Consider the following 15397-nt stretch of genomic DNA (forward strand, 5'->3'; position numbering starts at 1 on the left):
AGGGGTCATCGAACATTGTGATGATAAGTGCATGTAGCATTGTGATGACAGGAGTCATGGAACATTGTGATGACAGGGGTGAGGGAGTATTGTGACAAATAGTGATGTAGCATTGTGATATCAGTGGTGAGAGAGCATTTTGATGAGAAGTGCATGGAGCATTGTGATGACAAATTTTATGGAGCATTGTGATGACAATGTTGTGGAGCACTGTGATGACAAGCGCATGTTGCATTGTGATGACAAGGGTCATTGAGCATTGTGCTGAGAAAGTCATAGAGCATTGTGATGACAAGGGTCAAAGAGCATTGTGATGAAAAGTTCATGGAGCATCGTGGTTAAAATGGTCACAGAGACTGTTGATGACGAGGGCATGGACCATTGTGATGACAAAGGTCATGAAGCATTGTGATGACTGGAGTCACGGAGCACTGTGATGACAGGGGTCATGGAGCATTGTGGTAAAAAAGGCATGGAGCATTGTGATGACAAGGACATGGAACATTGGTCTAATAACTTTCATGGAGTATTGCGATGAGAGTTGGTATGGCACACTGTGATGACAAGGGCATGGAGCACTGTGATGACCAGGTCATGCCGTATTGTGAAGACAGGTGTCAGGGAGCATTGTGATCACATATGTAATGGCCCATTGTGATGAGGATGGCATGGAGCACTGTGAGTCCAAGTGTCAGGGAGGATCCTGATGACAAATGTAATGGAGCCTTGTTATGACAATGGCTTGGAGCATTGTGAAGACAAGGGCCAGGGAGCATTGTGCTGAAAAGTGCATGGAGATTTGTGATGACAAGGGTCATGGAGCATTCTGATGACAAGCTTGTGGAGTATTTTGATGACAATGGCATGGAGCATTCTGATGAAAATGGCATGGGGCATTGTGATGAAAAAGGCATGGAGCCTTTTCGTGACAGGGTTCAAGGAGCATTCTGATGACAAGTGTCAGGGAGGATTGTGATGACAAGTGTATTGAGAATTGTGGTGACAAAGGTCATGGAGCATTGTGATGAAAAGGGCATGGAGTATTGTGATGACAGGCATCATGGAGCGTTGTGATGACAAGTGTTATGGAACATTGTGATCACAAGGGTTTGGAGCATTGTGATGACAGAGGTAATGGATCATTTTGATTTCAAGGAGCATGGAGCATTGTGATGACAAGGGAATGAAGCAATGTGATCCCAAAGTTCATGGAGGATTGTGATGACAATGGAAATGGAGTATTGTGATGACAAGCGCATAGAGCATTGTAATGACAAGTTCATGTAGCATTTTGCTGACAAAGGCATGGAGCATTGTGATGACATGTGTCATGGAGCACTGTGATGACAAGCGTCAAGGAGCATTGTGAATACAGTGGTCATGGAGCATTGGGATGACAAGGGCATGGATCATTTTGATGACAAGGGTCATGGAGCACTGGGCTGAAAATGTTCATGGAGAGTTGTGATGATAGGTGTCATGTAGCATTGTGACGACAAAGGAATGGAGCATTGTGATGACAAGAGTCCTGGATCATTGTGTTGTCTGGTGTCATGGAGTGTTGTGATGACAGTGGTCATGGAGCATTGTGATGATATTGGCAATGGAGCATTGTGATGAGAAGGTCGTGGAGCATTGGGCTGAAAATGTTCATGGATTATTGTGATGACAGGGGTCATGGAGCATTGTGATGACAAGGGCATGGATCCTGGTGATGTCAAGGTCCTGGATCATTGTGATGAGAAGACCATGGAGACTTGTGATGGCAAGTCTCATGGAGCATTCTGATGAAAAGGGGCATGGAACATTGTGATTACAGGTGTCTTGGAGCATTGTTATGACTAGGGCATAGAGCATTGTGATGAGAAGGCCATGGAGAATTCTGATGACATGCGTCATGGAGTTTTGTGATGACAAGGGCATGGAGCATTGTGATTACAGGGACCTTGGAGCATTGTGATGAAATGGTCATGGATCATTGTGATGAAAAATGCATGGAAACTTGTCATGACAGGGTTCAAGGAGCATACTGACGACAAGGGTCAGGGAGCATTGTGATGACAAGTGGATTGAGCATTGTGATGACAAAGATCATGGAGCATTGTGATGAGAAGACCATAGATAATTGTGATGATGAGCGTCATGGGGTGTTGTGATGATACGTGTTATGCAACATTGTGATCACAAGGATTTGGAGCATTTTGATTACAGAGGTCATGCAGAATATTGATTTCATTGTGATGACAATAGCCTGAAGCATTATGATAATGGGCATTGTGCATTGTGATGACAGGGTTCATGGAGCATTGAGATGAAAAGGGGCATGGAGCATTGTGATTACAAGGGTCTTGGAGCATTGTGATGACAGATTTCATGGAGCACTGAGATGAAATGGGGCATGGAGCATTGTGATTACAAGGGTCTTGGAGCATTTTGATCACAAGGACATGGAGCACTGTGATGAGAAGGCCATGGAACATTCTGATGACATGCGTCATGGAGATTTGTGATGACAAGGGCATGGAGCATTGTGATATCAGGGGACTTGAGCATTGTGATGAGAATTATCATGGAACCTTGTGATGACTAGGCCGTGGATCATTGTGATGGCAGGTGTCATGGTGCATTGTTATGACAGGGGTAATGGAGCATTGTGATGAGAAGGGTATGGAACTTCGGTCTGAAATGTTTCATGGATTATTGTGATGAGAGTGTGCATGGAGCATTGTGATGACAAGGGCAAGGAACACTGTGATACATGGGTCATGCTGGACTGTAATGACTAGGGCATGGAGCATTGTGATGAGAAGGGCATCGAGCATTGTGATGACAAGTGTCATGGAGCTGTGTGACGACAAGGGCATGGAGCAATGTGATGAGATGGTTCATGGAGCATTGTGATGACAGTGACATGGAGCATTTTGATGCCAAGGGTCTTGGAGTTTTGTGATGACAAATCATGGAGCATTTTGATGAGAAGGGCAGGGAGCATTTTGATGACCACGTCATGCAGCAATTTGATAAAAAGTATAATTGAACATTTTGATGGCAGTGGTTATAGAACATTGTGATGACAGGGGTCTTGGAGCTTTGTGATGGAAAGGGTCATGGAGCATTTTGATGACAGGGCTTATGGAACATTGTGATGGCAGGGGTCATGGAACATTGTGATGATAAGAGGATGTAGCATTGTGATGACAGTGTCATGGAACATTGTGATTACAAGGATGAGGGTGTATTGTGATGACTAGTGATGGAACATTGTGATATCTCTGGTGAGAGAGCATTTTGATGAGAAGTGCATGGACCATTGTGATTACAAGTTTTATGGAGCATTGCAATGACAAGGTTTGGAACGTTGTGATGAAATGCACGTGGCACATTGTGATGACAATTGTCATGGAGCATTGTTCTTACAAAGACATGGAGCATTGTGATGACAAGTTTCTCAGAGAATTGTGATGAAAAGTTCATGGAGCATTGTGGTTACAAAGGTCACAGTGCCTTGTGATGACGCGGGCATGGACCATTGTGATGACAAACGTTATGAAGCATTATGATGACTGGAGTCATGTAGCATTGTGATGACAGGGGTCATGGAGCATTGTGATGACAAGGGCATGGAGCATTGTGATGACAGAGGCATGGAGCATTTGTCTGACAAGTTTCATAGATTATTGTGATGAGAGTGGGCATGGTGCATTGTGATGACAAGGGCATGGAGCATTGTGATGATAAGGTCATGGAGTATTGTGAAGACAGGTGTCAGGGATCATTGTGATGACATATGTCATGGTCCATGGCGATGTCAATGGCATGGAGCTTTGTGATACCAAATGTAATGGAGGATTGTGATGACAAAGAAAATGGAGCATTGTGATGATTAGGGTTTGGAGCATTATGATGACAAGGGCCATTGAAAATTTTGATGACAAGGTCATGAAGCACTGTGATGACAAGGTCCTAGAGCATTGTGATGACAAAACCATGGAGCCTTGTGATGACAAGTCTCATGGAGCATACTGATTAAAAGGGGAATGGAGCATTGTGATTACAGGGGTCCTGGAACATTGTGAAGACCAGGGCATGGAGGATTGTGAGGAGAAGTCCAAGGAGCATCCTGATGGCATGCGTCATTGAGCTTTCTGATGACAATGGCATGCACCATTGTGATTACATGGGACTTGGAGCATTGTGATGAAAAGGGCATGGATCATTGTGATGAAAAAGGCATGGAGCCTTGTCATGACAGGGCTCAAGGAGCATACAGACAACATGTGTCAGGGAGCATGTTGATGACAAGTGTATTGAGCCTTGTGATGACGAAGTTCATGGAGCATTGTGATGAGAAGACCATGGATAATTGTGATGACGAGCATCCTGGGGCATTGTGATGACAAGTGTTATGGAATATTGTGATAACAAGGGTTTGGAACATTGTTATGACAGAGGTCATGGAACATTTTGATTTCGTTGTTATGACAATTGCATGAAGCATTATGATGATGGGCATGGTGCATTGTGATGACAGGGTTCATGGATCATTGAGATGAAAAGGGGCATAGAACATTGTGATTACAGTGTTCTTGGAGCATTGTGATGAGAAGGGTCATGGAGCCTTGTGGTGACAAGGCCATGGAACATCGTGATGGCAAGGGTCATGGAGCATTGTTATGACAGGGGTAATGGAGCATTGTGATGGCAAGGGCATGGAGCATTGTGATGAGAAAGTCGTGGAGCATTGGGCTGAAAATGTTCATGGATTATTGTGATGACAGGGGTAATGGAGCATTGTGATGACAAGTGAATGGATCATGGTGATGTCAATGTCCTGGAACATTGTGATGAGAAGACCATGGAGACTTGTGATGGCAAGTCTCATGGAGCATTCTGATGAAAAGGGACATGGAGCATTGTGATTACAGCGGTCTTGGAGCATTGTTATGACTAGGGCATAGAGCACTGTGATGAGAAGCCCATGGAGCATTCTGATGACATGCGTCATGGAGTTTTGTGATGACAAGGGCATGGAGCATTGCGATTACAGGGACCTTGGAGCATTGTGATGAAACGGTCATGGATCATTGTGATGAAAAATGCATGGAAACTTGTCATGACAGGGTTCAAGGAGCATACTGATGACAAGGGTCAGGGAGCATTGTGATGACAAGTGTCATGGAGCACTGTGATGAGAAGCGTCAAGGAGCATTGTGAATACAGGGGTCATGGAGCTTTGGGTTGACAAGCGTCATGGAGCACTTGGCTGAAAATGTTCATGGAGTGTTTTGATAACAGGGGTCATAGAGCATTGCGATGACTAGGGTATGGAGCATTGTGATGACAAGAGTCCCGGATCATTGTGTTGTCAGGTGTCATGGAGTGTTGTGATGACAGTGGTCATGGAGCATAGTGATGATACTGGCTATTGAGCATTGTGATGAGAAGGTCGTGGAGCATTGGGCTGAAAATGTTCATGGATTATTGTGATGACAGGGGTCATGGAGCATTGTGATGACAATGGCTTGGAGCATTGTGATGACAAGGGTCAGGGAGCCTTGTGCTGACAAGTGCATGGAGAATTGTGATGACAAGAGTCAGGGAGCATTCTGATAAAAACCTTGTGGAGTATTTTGATGAAAATGGCATGGAGCAATGTGATGAAAACGGCATGGGGCATCGCGATGAAAAAGGCATGGAGCCTTTTCGTGACGGGGTTCAAGGAGCATTCTGATGACAAGTGTCAGGGAGCATTGTGATCACAAGTGTATTGAGAATTTTGATGACAATGGTCATGGAGCATTGTGATGAAAAGGGCATGGAGTATTGTAATGACAGGCATCATGGAACGCTGTGATGACAAGTGTTATGGAACAATGTGATCACAAGGGTTTGGAACATTGTGATGACAGAGGTCATGGATCATTTTGATTTCAAGGAGCATGGAGCATTGTGATGACAAGGGCATGAAGCAATGTGATCCAAGGTTGATGGAGGATTGTGATGACAATGGAAATGGAGTATTGTGATGACAAGCGCATAGAGGATTGTAATGACAAGGTCATGTAGCATTTTGCTGACAAAGACATGGAGCATTGTGATGACAATGGCATGGAGCATTGTGATGCCGAGTGTCATGGAGGATTCTGATGACAAATGTAATGGAGCATTGTGATGAAAATGGCTTGGAGCATTGTGATGAAAAGGGTCAGGGAGCATTGTGCTGACAAGTGCATGGAGAATTGTGATGACAAGGGTCATGGAGCATTCTGATGACAAGCCTGTGGTGTATTTTGATGACAATGGCATGCAGCATTGGGATGAAAACGGCATGGGTCTTTGTGATGAAAAAGACAGGGAGCCTTTTTGTGACAGGTTTCAAGGAGCATTCTGACGACAAGTGTCAGCTAGCATTGTGATGACAAGTGTATTGAGAATTTTGATGACAAATTTCATGGAGCCTTGTGATGAGAAGACCATGGATAATTGTGATGATGAGCGTCATGGGGTGTTGTGATGATAAGTGTTATGCAACATTGTTATCACCAGGATTTTGAGCATTGTGATGACAGAGGTCATGGAGCATTTTGATTTGATTTTGATGACAATAGCCTGAAGCATTATGATGATGGGCATTGTTCATTGTGATGACAGGGTTCATGGAGCATTGAGATGAAAAGGGGCATGGGGCATTGTGATTACAGGGGTCTTAGAGCATTGTGATGACAAGAGCAGGGAGCATTGTGATGAGAAGTCCATGGAACATTCTGATGACATGCGTCATGAAGCTTTGGATGGCAAGAGCATGGAGCATTGTGATTCCAGGGGTCTTGGAGCATTGTGATGAAAAGGGCATGCATCATTGTGATGAAAAAGGCATGGAGCCTTGTCATGACAGGTTTCATGGAGCATACTGACGACAAGTGTCAGGGAGCATTGTGATGACAAGTGTATTGAGAATTGTGATGACAAAGGTCATGGAGCATTGTGATGAAAAGTGTATGGAGTATTGTGATGACAGGCATCATGGAGCATTGTGAGGACAAGTGTTATGGAACATTGTGATCACAAGGGTTGGAGCATTGTGATGACAGAGGTCATGGATCATTTTGATTTCAAGGAGCATGGAGCATTGTGAGGACAAGGGCATGAAGCAATGTGATCCCAAGGTTCATGGAGGATTGTGATGACAATGGTAATCGAGTATTTTGATGACAAGTGCATAGAGCATTGTAATGAAAAGGTCATGTAGCATTTTGCTGACAAAGGCATGGAGCATTATGAAGACAGGTGTCATGGAGCACTGTGATGACAAGCGTCATGGAGCACTGTGAATACAGGGGTCATGGAACATTGGGATGACAAGGGCATGGATCATTGTGATGACAAGGGTCATGGAGCATTGTTCTGAAAAAGGCATGGAGCATTGTGATGACAAGGGTCACGGAGCATTGTGATGAAAATTTCATGGAGCATTGTGTTTACAAATGTCACAGAGCCTTGCGATGACACAGCCATGGACCGTGGTGATGAGAAACGTTATGAAGCATTGTGATGACTGGAGTCACGGAGCATTGTGATGACAAGGGCCATGGAGCATTGTGATGACAAGGGCATGGAACATTGTGATGACAGGGGCATGGAGCATTGGTCTGACAAGTTTAATAGATTATTGTGATGACATTGGACATGGTGCATTGTGATGACAAGGGCATGGAGCATTGTGATGACAAGGGCATGGAGTATTGTGAAGACAGGTGTAAGGGGGCATTGTGATAACATATGTCATGGTCAATTTCAAAGACAATGGCATGGAGCATTGTGATGCCAAATGTCATGGTCCATTGCGATGACAGGGGCATGAAGCATTGTGATTACATGGGTCCTTGAGCATTGTGATGACAAAGGTCATGGAGCATTGTGAAGAGAAATCCATGGAGCCTTCTGATGACATGTCTCATGGAGCATTCTGATGAAAAGGGGCATGGAGCATTCTGATTACATGGGTCATGGAACATTGTGATAACAAGGGCAAGGAGCATTGGTCTAATAAGTTTCATGGATTATTGTGATGAGAGTTGTAATGGCACATTGTGATGACAAGGGCGTGGAGCATTGTGATGACCAGGTCATGCAGTATTGTGAAGATAGGTGTCAGGGAGCATTGTGATGACATATGTAATGGCCCATTGTGATGACAATGACATGGAGCATTGTGATGCCAAGTGTCATGGAGGATTCTGATGACAAAGGTAATGGAGCATTGTCATGACAATAGCTTGGAGCATTGTGATGATAAGGGTCAGGGAGCATTGTGCTGACAAGTGCATGGAGAATTGTGATGACAAGGGTCATGGAGCATTCTGATGACAAGCTTGTGGAGTATTTTGATGACAATGGCATGGACCATTGGGATGAAAATGGCATGGGGCATTGTGATGAAAAAAGCATGGAGCCTTTTCGTGACAGGTTTCAAGGAGCATTCTGATGACAAGTGTCAGGGAGCATTGTGATCACAAGTGTATTGAGAATTTTGATGACAATGGTCATGGAGCATTGTGATGAAAAGGGCATGGAGTATTGTGATGACAGGCATCATGGAGCGTTGTGAGGACAAGTTTTATGGAACACTGTGATCACAAGTGTTTGGAGCATTGTGATGACAGAGGTCACGGATCATTTTGATTTCAAGGAGCATGGAGCATTTTGATGACAAGGGCCTGAAGCAATGTGATCCCAAGGTTCCTGGAGGATTGTGATGACAATTGTAAGGGAGTATTGTGATGACAAGCGCATAGAGCATTGTAATGACCAGGTCATGTAACATTTTGCTGACAAAGGCATGGAGCATTGTGATGACAGATGTCATGGAGCACTGTGATTACAAGCGTCATGGAACATTGGGATGACAAGGGCATGGATCATTGTGATGACAAGGGTCATGAGCACTGGGCTGAAAATGTTCATGGAGTATTGTGATGACAGGGGTCTTGGAGCATTGTGATGACAAGAGTCCCGGATCATTGTGTTGTCAGGTGTTATGGAGTGTTGTGATGACAGTGGTCATGGAGCATTGTGATGTCAGGGGTCATGGAACATTGTGCTGATAAGGGGATGTAGCATTGTGATGAGAGTTGTCATGGAACATTGGGATAACAATGGTGAGGGAGGATTGTGATGACTAGTGATGGAACATTGTGATATCTCATGTGAGAGAGCATTTGGATGAGAAGTGCATGGAGCATTCTGATTACAAGGTTGATGGAGCAGAGTGATGACAAGGTTGTGGATCATTGTGATGAAAATCATATGGCACATTGTGATGACAAGGGTCATGGAACATTGTTCTGACAAAGGCATGGAGCATTGTGATAACAAGGCTCACGGAGCATTGTGATGAAATGTTCATGGAGCATTGTGGTTAAAAAGGTCACAGAGCCTTGTGATGACGCGGGCATGGACCGTTGTATTGACAAACGTTATGAGGCATTGTGATGACTGGAGTCACGGAGCATTGTGTTGACAGGGTTCATGGAGCATTGTGATGACAAGGGCATGGAGCATTGTGATGTCAACGGTCATGGAGCTTAGTGATGAAAATGGTCATGGAGCATTTTGATGACAAGGGTGTGGTGCATTGTGATGTGAAGGGCAGGGAGCATTGTGATGACAAGGGCATGGAATATTGTGAAGACAGGTGTCAGGGGGCATTGTGATGAAATATGTCATGGTCCATTGCGATGACAATAGCATGGAGCATAGTGATGCCAAATGCAAGGGAGGATTGTGATGACAAATATAATGGAGCACTGTGATGACTAGGGCTTGGAGCATTATGAAGACAAGGGCCATTGAGAATTGTCATGACAATGTCATGAACCATTGTGATGACAAGGTCCTGGAGCATTGTGATGAGAAACCATGGAGCCTTGCGATGACAAGTCTCATGGAGCATACTGATGAAAAGGGGCAAGGGGCATTCTGATTACAGGGGTCTTGGAACATTGTGATAACAAGAGCATGGAGCAATGTGATGACAAGGGCATGGAGCATTGGTCTAATAAGTTTCATGGATTATTGTGATGACAGTTGGAATGGCGCATTGTGAAGACAAGAGCATGGAGCATTGTGATGACCAGGTCATGCAGTATTGTGAAGAGAGTTGTCAGGGAGCATTGTGATTACATATGTAATGGCCCATTGTGATGACAATGGCTTCGAGCATTGTGATGCCAAGTGTCATGGAGGTTTATAATGACAAAGGTAATGGAGCATTGTGATGACAATGGCTTGGATCATTGTGATGACAAGGGTCAGGGAGCATTGTTCTGACAAGTGCATGGAGAATAGTGATGACAAGGGTCATGGAGCATTCTGATGACAAGCTTGTGGAGTATTTTGATGACAATGGCATGGAGCATTGGGATGAAAACAGCATGGGGCTTTGTGATGAAAAAGGCATGGAGCCTCTTCATGACAGGGTTCAAGGAGCATTCTGACGACAAGTGTCAGGGAGCATTGTGATGACAAGTGTATTGAGAATTGTGATGACAAAGTCATGGTGCATTTTGATGAGAAGACCATGGATAATTGTGATGAAGAGCGTCATGGGGTTTTGTGATGATAAGTGTTTTGCAACATTGTGATCACCAGGGTTTGGAGCATTGTGATGACAGAGGTCATGGAGCATTTTGATTTCACTGTGATGACAATAGACTGAAGCATTATGATGATGGACATGGTGCATTATTATGACAGTGTTCATGGAGCATTGAGATGAAAAGGGGCATGGAGCATTGTGATTACATGTGTCTTGGAGCATTGTGATGACAAGGGCATGGAGCATTGTGATGAGAAGTGCATGGAACATTCTGATGATATGCATCATGGAGCTTTGTGATGACAAGGGCAAGGAGCATTATGATTACAGGGGTCTTGGAGCACTGTGATGTAAAGCGTATGGATCAATTTGATGAAAATGGCATGGAGCCTTGTCATGAAAGAGTTCATGGAGCATACTGACGACAAGTGTCTGGGAGTATTGTGATGAAAAGAGTATTGAGAATTGTGATGACAAAGTCATGGAGCCTTGTGATGAGAAGACCATGGATAATAGTGATGATTAGCGTCATGGGGTTTTGTGATGATAAGTGTTATGCAACATTGTGATCACCATGGTTTGGAGCATTGTCATGACAGAGGTCATGGAGCATTTTGATTTCATTGTGATGACAATAGCCTGAAGAATTATGATGATGGGCATGGTTCATTGTGATGAAAGGGATCGTGGAGCATTGTGATGAAAAGGGGCATGGAGCATTGTGATTACAGGGGTCTTGGAGCATTTTGATGAGATGTGTCATGGAGACTTGTGATGACAGGGGTTATGGAGCATTGTGATGACCAGGGAATGGAGCATGGTGATGACAAGGTCTTGGAGCATTGTGATGAGATGACCATGGAGACTTGTGATGACAAGTCTCCTGGAGCATTCTGATGAAAAGGGGCATGGAGCATTGTGATTACGAGGGTATGGAGCATTGTGATGACAAGGGCATGGAGCATTGTGAGGAGAAGTCCATGGAACATTCTGATGACATGTGTCATGGAGCTTTGTGATGAAAATGGCATGGAGCATTGCGATTACATGGGTCTTGGAACATTGTGATGACAATGGTCATGGAGCCTTGTGATCACATGGCCGTGGAACATTGTGATGGCAGGGGTCATGGAGCATCGTTGACAGAGGTAATGGAGCATTGTGATGAGAAGGGCATTGAGCATTGGTCTGAAATGTTTCATGGATTACTGTGATGAGAGTGGCCATGGAGCATTGTGATGACAAGGGCACGGTACACTGTGATACATGGGTCATGGAGGAGTGTAATGACAAGGACATGGAGCATTATGATGAGAAGGGCAACGAGCATTGTGATGACAAGTGTCACGGAGCTGTGTGATGACAAGGGCATGGAGCATTGTGATGACATGTGTCATGGAGCACAGTGATGACAAACGTCACAGCGCATTGTGAATACATGGGTCATGGAGCATTGGGATGACAAGGGCATGGATCATTGTGATGACATGGGTCATGGAGCACTTGGCTGAAATTGTTCAAAAAGTGTTGTGATGACTGGGGTCATGGAGCATTGTGATGACTAGGAAATGGAGCATTGTGATGACAAGAGTCCAGGATCATTGTGTTGTCAGCTGTCATGGAGTGTTGTGATGACAGTGGTCATGGGGCATTGTGATGATATTGGCCATGGAGCATTGTGATGAGAAAGTCGTGGAGCATTGGGCTGAAAATATTCATGTATTATTGTGATGACAGGGGCCATGGAGCATTGTGACGACAACGGAACGGAGCATGGTGATGACAAGGTCGTGGAGCATTGTGATGAGAAGACCATGGAGACGTGTGATGACAAGTCTCATGGAGCATTCTGATGAAAAGGGGCATGGAGCATTGTGATTACAGGGGTCTTGGAGCATTATGATGACAAGGCCTTGGAGCATTGTGATTACAGGTATCTTGGAGCATTGTGATGAAAAGGGCATGGATTATTGTGATGAAAAAGGCATGGATCCTTGTCATGACAGGGTTCAAGGAGCATACTGACGACAAGTGTCAGGGAGCATTGTGATGACAAGTGTATTGAGCATTGTGATGACAAAGATCATGCAGCATTGTGATGAGAAGGCCTTGGATAATTGTGATGATGTGCGTTATGGGGTGTTGTGATGATACGTGTTATGGAACATTGTGATCACAAGGATTTGGAGAATTATGATGACACAGGTCATGGAGAATATTGATTTTATTGTGATGACAATAGCCTGAAGCATTATGATGATGGGAATGGTGCATTGTGATGACAGGGTTCATGGAGCATTGAGATGAAAAGGTGCATGGAGCATTGTGTTTACAGGGGTCTTAGAGCATTATGATGACTAAGGTATGGAGCATTGTGATGTGAAGGTCATGGAACATTCTGATCACATGCGTAATGGAGCTTTGTGATGACAAGGGCATGGAGCATTGTGATGACAGGGTCATGGAGCATTCGTCTGAAAAGTTTCATAGATTATTGTGATGACAGTGGACATGGTGCATTGTGATGACAAGGGCATGGAGCATTGTGATTTCAGGGGTCTTGAGCATTGTGATGAGATGTATCATGGAACCTTGTGATGACTAGGCCGTGGAACATTGTGGTGGCAGAGGTCATGGTGCATTGTTATGACAGGGGTAATGGAGCATTGTGATGAAAAGGGTATGGAACTTTGGGCTGAAATGTTTCATGGATTATTGTGATGAGAGAGGGCAGGGAAAATTGTGATGACCAAGGCACGGAACACTGTGATACATGGGTCATGCAGGACTGTAATAACAAGGGCATGGAGCATTGTGATGAGAAGGGCATCGAGCATTGTGATGACAAGTGTCATGGAGCTTTGTGATGACAAAGGCATGGAGCAATGTGATGAGAGGGATCATGGAGCATTGTGATGACAATGACATGGAGCATTGTGATTCCAAGTGTCTTGGAGCTTTGTGATGACAAATGTCATGGAGCATTTTGATGACAAGGGCATGGTGCATTGTGATGAGAAGGCCAGGGAGCATTTTGATGACCGGGTCATGCAGCAATTTGATAAAAAGTGTAATGTAATATTTTGATGGCAGGGGTTATAGAACATTGTGATGTCAGGGGTCTTGGAGCTTTGGGATGGAATGGGTCATGGAGCATTTTGTTGACAGGGGTTATGGAACATTGTGATGGCAGGGGTCATGGAACATTGTGATTATAAGGGGATGTAGCATTGTGATGACAGCGTCATGGAATATTGTGATTACAAGGGTGAGGGAGTATTGTGATGACTAGTGATGGAACATTGTGATATCTCTGGTGAGAGAGCATTTTGATGAGAAGTGCATGGACCATTGTGATTACAAGGTTTATGGGGCATTGCAATTACAAGGTTGTGGATCGTTGTGATGAAATGCGCATGGCACATTGTGATGACAGTGGTCATGGAGCATTGTTCTGACAAAGACATGGAGCATTGTGATGACAAGTTTCACAGAGAATTGTGATGTAAAGTTCATGGAGTATTGTGGTTACAAAGGTCACAGAGCCTTGTGATGATGCGGGATGGACCATTGTGATGAAAAACGTTATGAAGCATTGTGATGACTGGAGTCATGGAGCATTGTGATGACAGGGGTCATGGAGCATTGTGATGACAAGGGAATGGAACATTGTGATGAGAGTGGCATGGAGCATTGGTCTGACAAGTTTCATAGATTATTGTGATGAGAGTGGAAATGGTGCATTGTAATGACAAGGGCATGGAGCATTGTGATAATAAGGTCATGGAGTATTGTGAAGACAGGTGTCAGGGAGCATTCTGATGAAATATGTCATTGTCCATTGCGAAGACAATGGCATGGAGCATTGTGATACCAAATGTAATGGAGGATTGTGATGACAAATATAATGGAGCATTGTGATGATTAGGGCTTGGAGCATTATGATGACAAGGGCCATTGAAAATTTTGATGACAAGGCCGTGAAGCATTGTGATGACAAGGGCCTGGAGCATTGTGATGACAAAACCTTGGAGCCTTGTGATGACAAGTCTCATGGAGCATACTGATGAATAGGGGCATGGAGCATTGTGATTACAGGGGTCTTGGAACATTGTGATGACAAGGGCATGGAGCATTGTGAGGAGAAGACCAAGGAGCATTCTGATGGCATGCGTCATTGAGATTTGTGATGACAAGGGCATGGAGCATTGTGATTACATGGGTCTTGGAGCATTGTGATGAAAAGGGCATGGATCATTGTGATGAAAACGGCATGGAGACTTGTCATGACAGGGTTCAAGGAGCATACAGACAACAAGTGTCAGGAAGCATTTTTTTTTTCTTTTTTTTGCGGTACACGGGCCTCTCACTGTTGTCGCCTCTCCCATTGAGGAGCACAGGCTCCGGACGCGCAGGCTCAGCGGCCATGGCTCACAGGCCCAGCCGCTCCAGGGCATGTGGGCTCCTCCCAGACCGGGGCACGAACCCGTATCCCCTGCATCGGCAGGCGGACTCTCAACCACTGCGGCACAAAGGAAGCCCCTGTCATGGAGCATTCTGATGACATGTGTCATGGAGCTATGTGAAGACAAGGGCATGGAGCAATGTGATGAGAGCGTTCATGGAGCACTGTGATGACAATGACATGGAGCATTGTGATGCCAAGGGTCATGGATCTTTGTGATGACAAAGGTCATGGAGCATTGTGATGGCAATGGCTTTGTGCATTGTGATGAGAAGGGCAGGGCGCATTCTGATGACAGGGTCATGGAGCAATTTGATGAAAAGTGTCATGGAACA

Source organism: Mesoplodon densirostris, unplaced genomic scaffold, assembly GCF_025265405.1.
Source record: "Mesoplodon densirostris isolate mMesDen1 unplaced genomic scaffold, mMesDen1 primary haplotype scaffold_35, whole genome shotgun sequence".
Taxonomy (NCBI): Eukaryota; Metazoa; Chordata; class Mammalia; order Artiodactyla; family Ziphiidae; genus Mesoplodon; species Mesoplodon densirostris.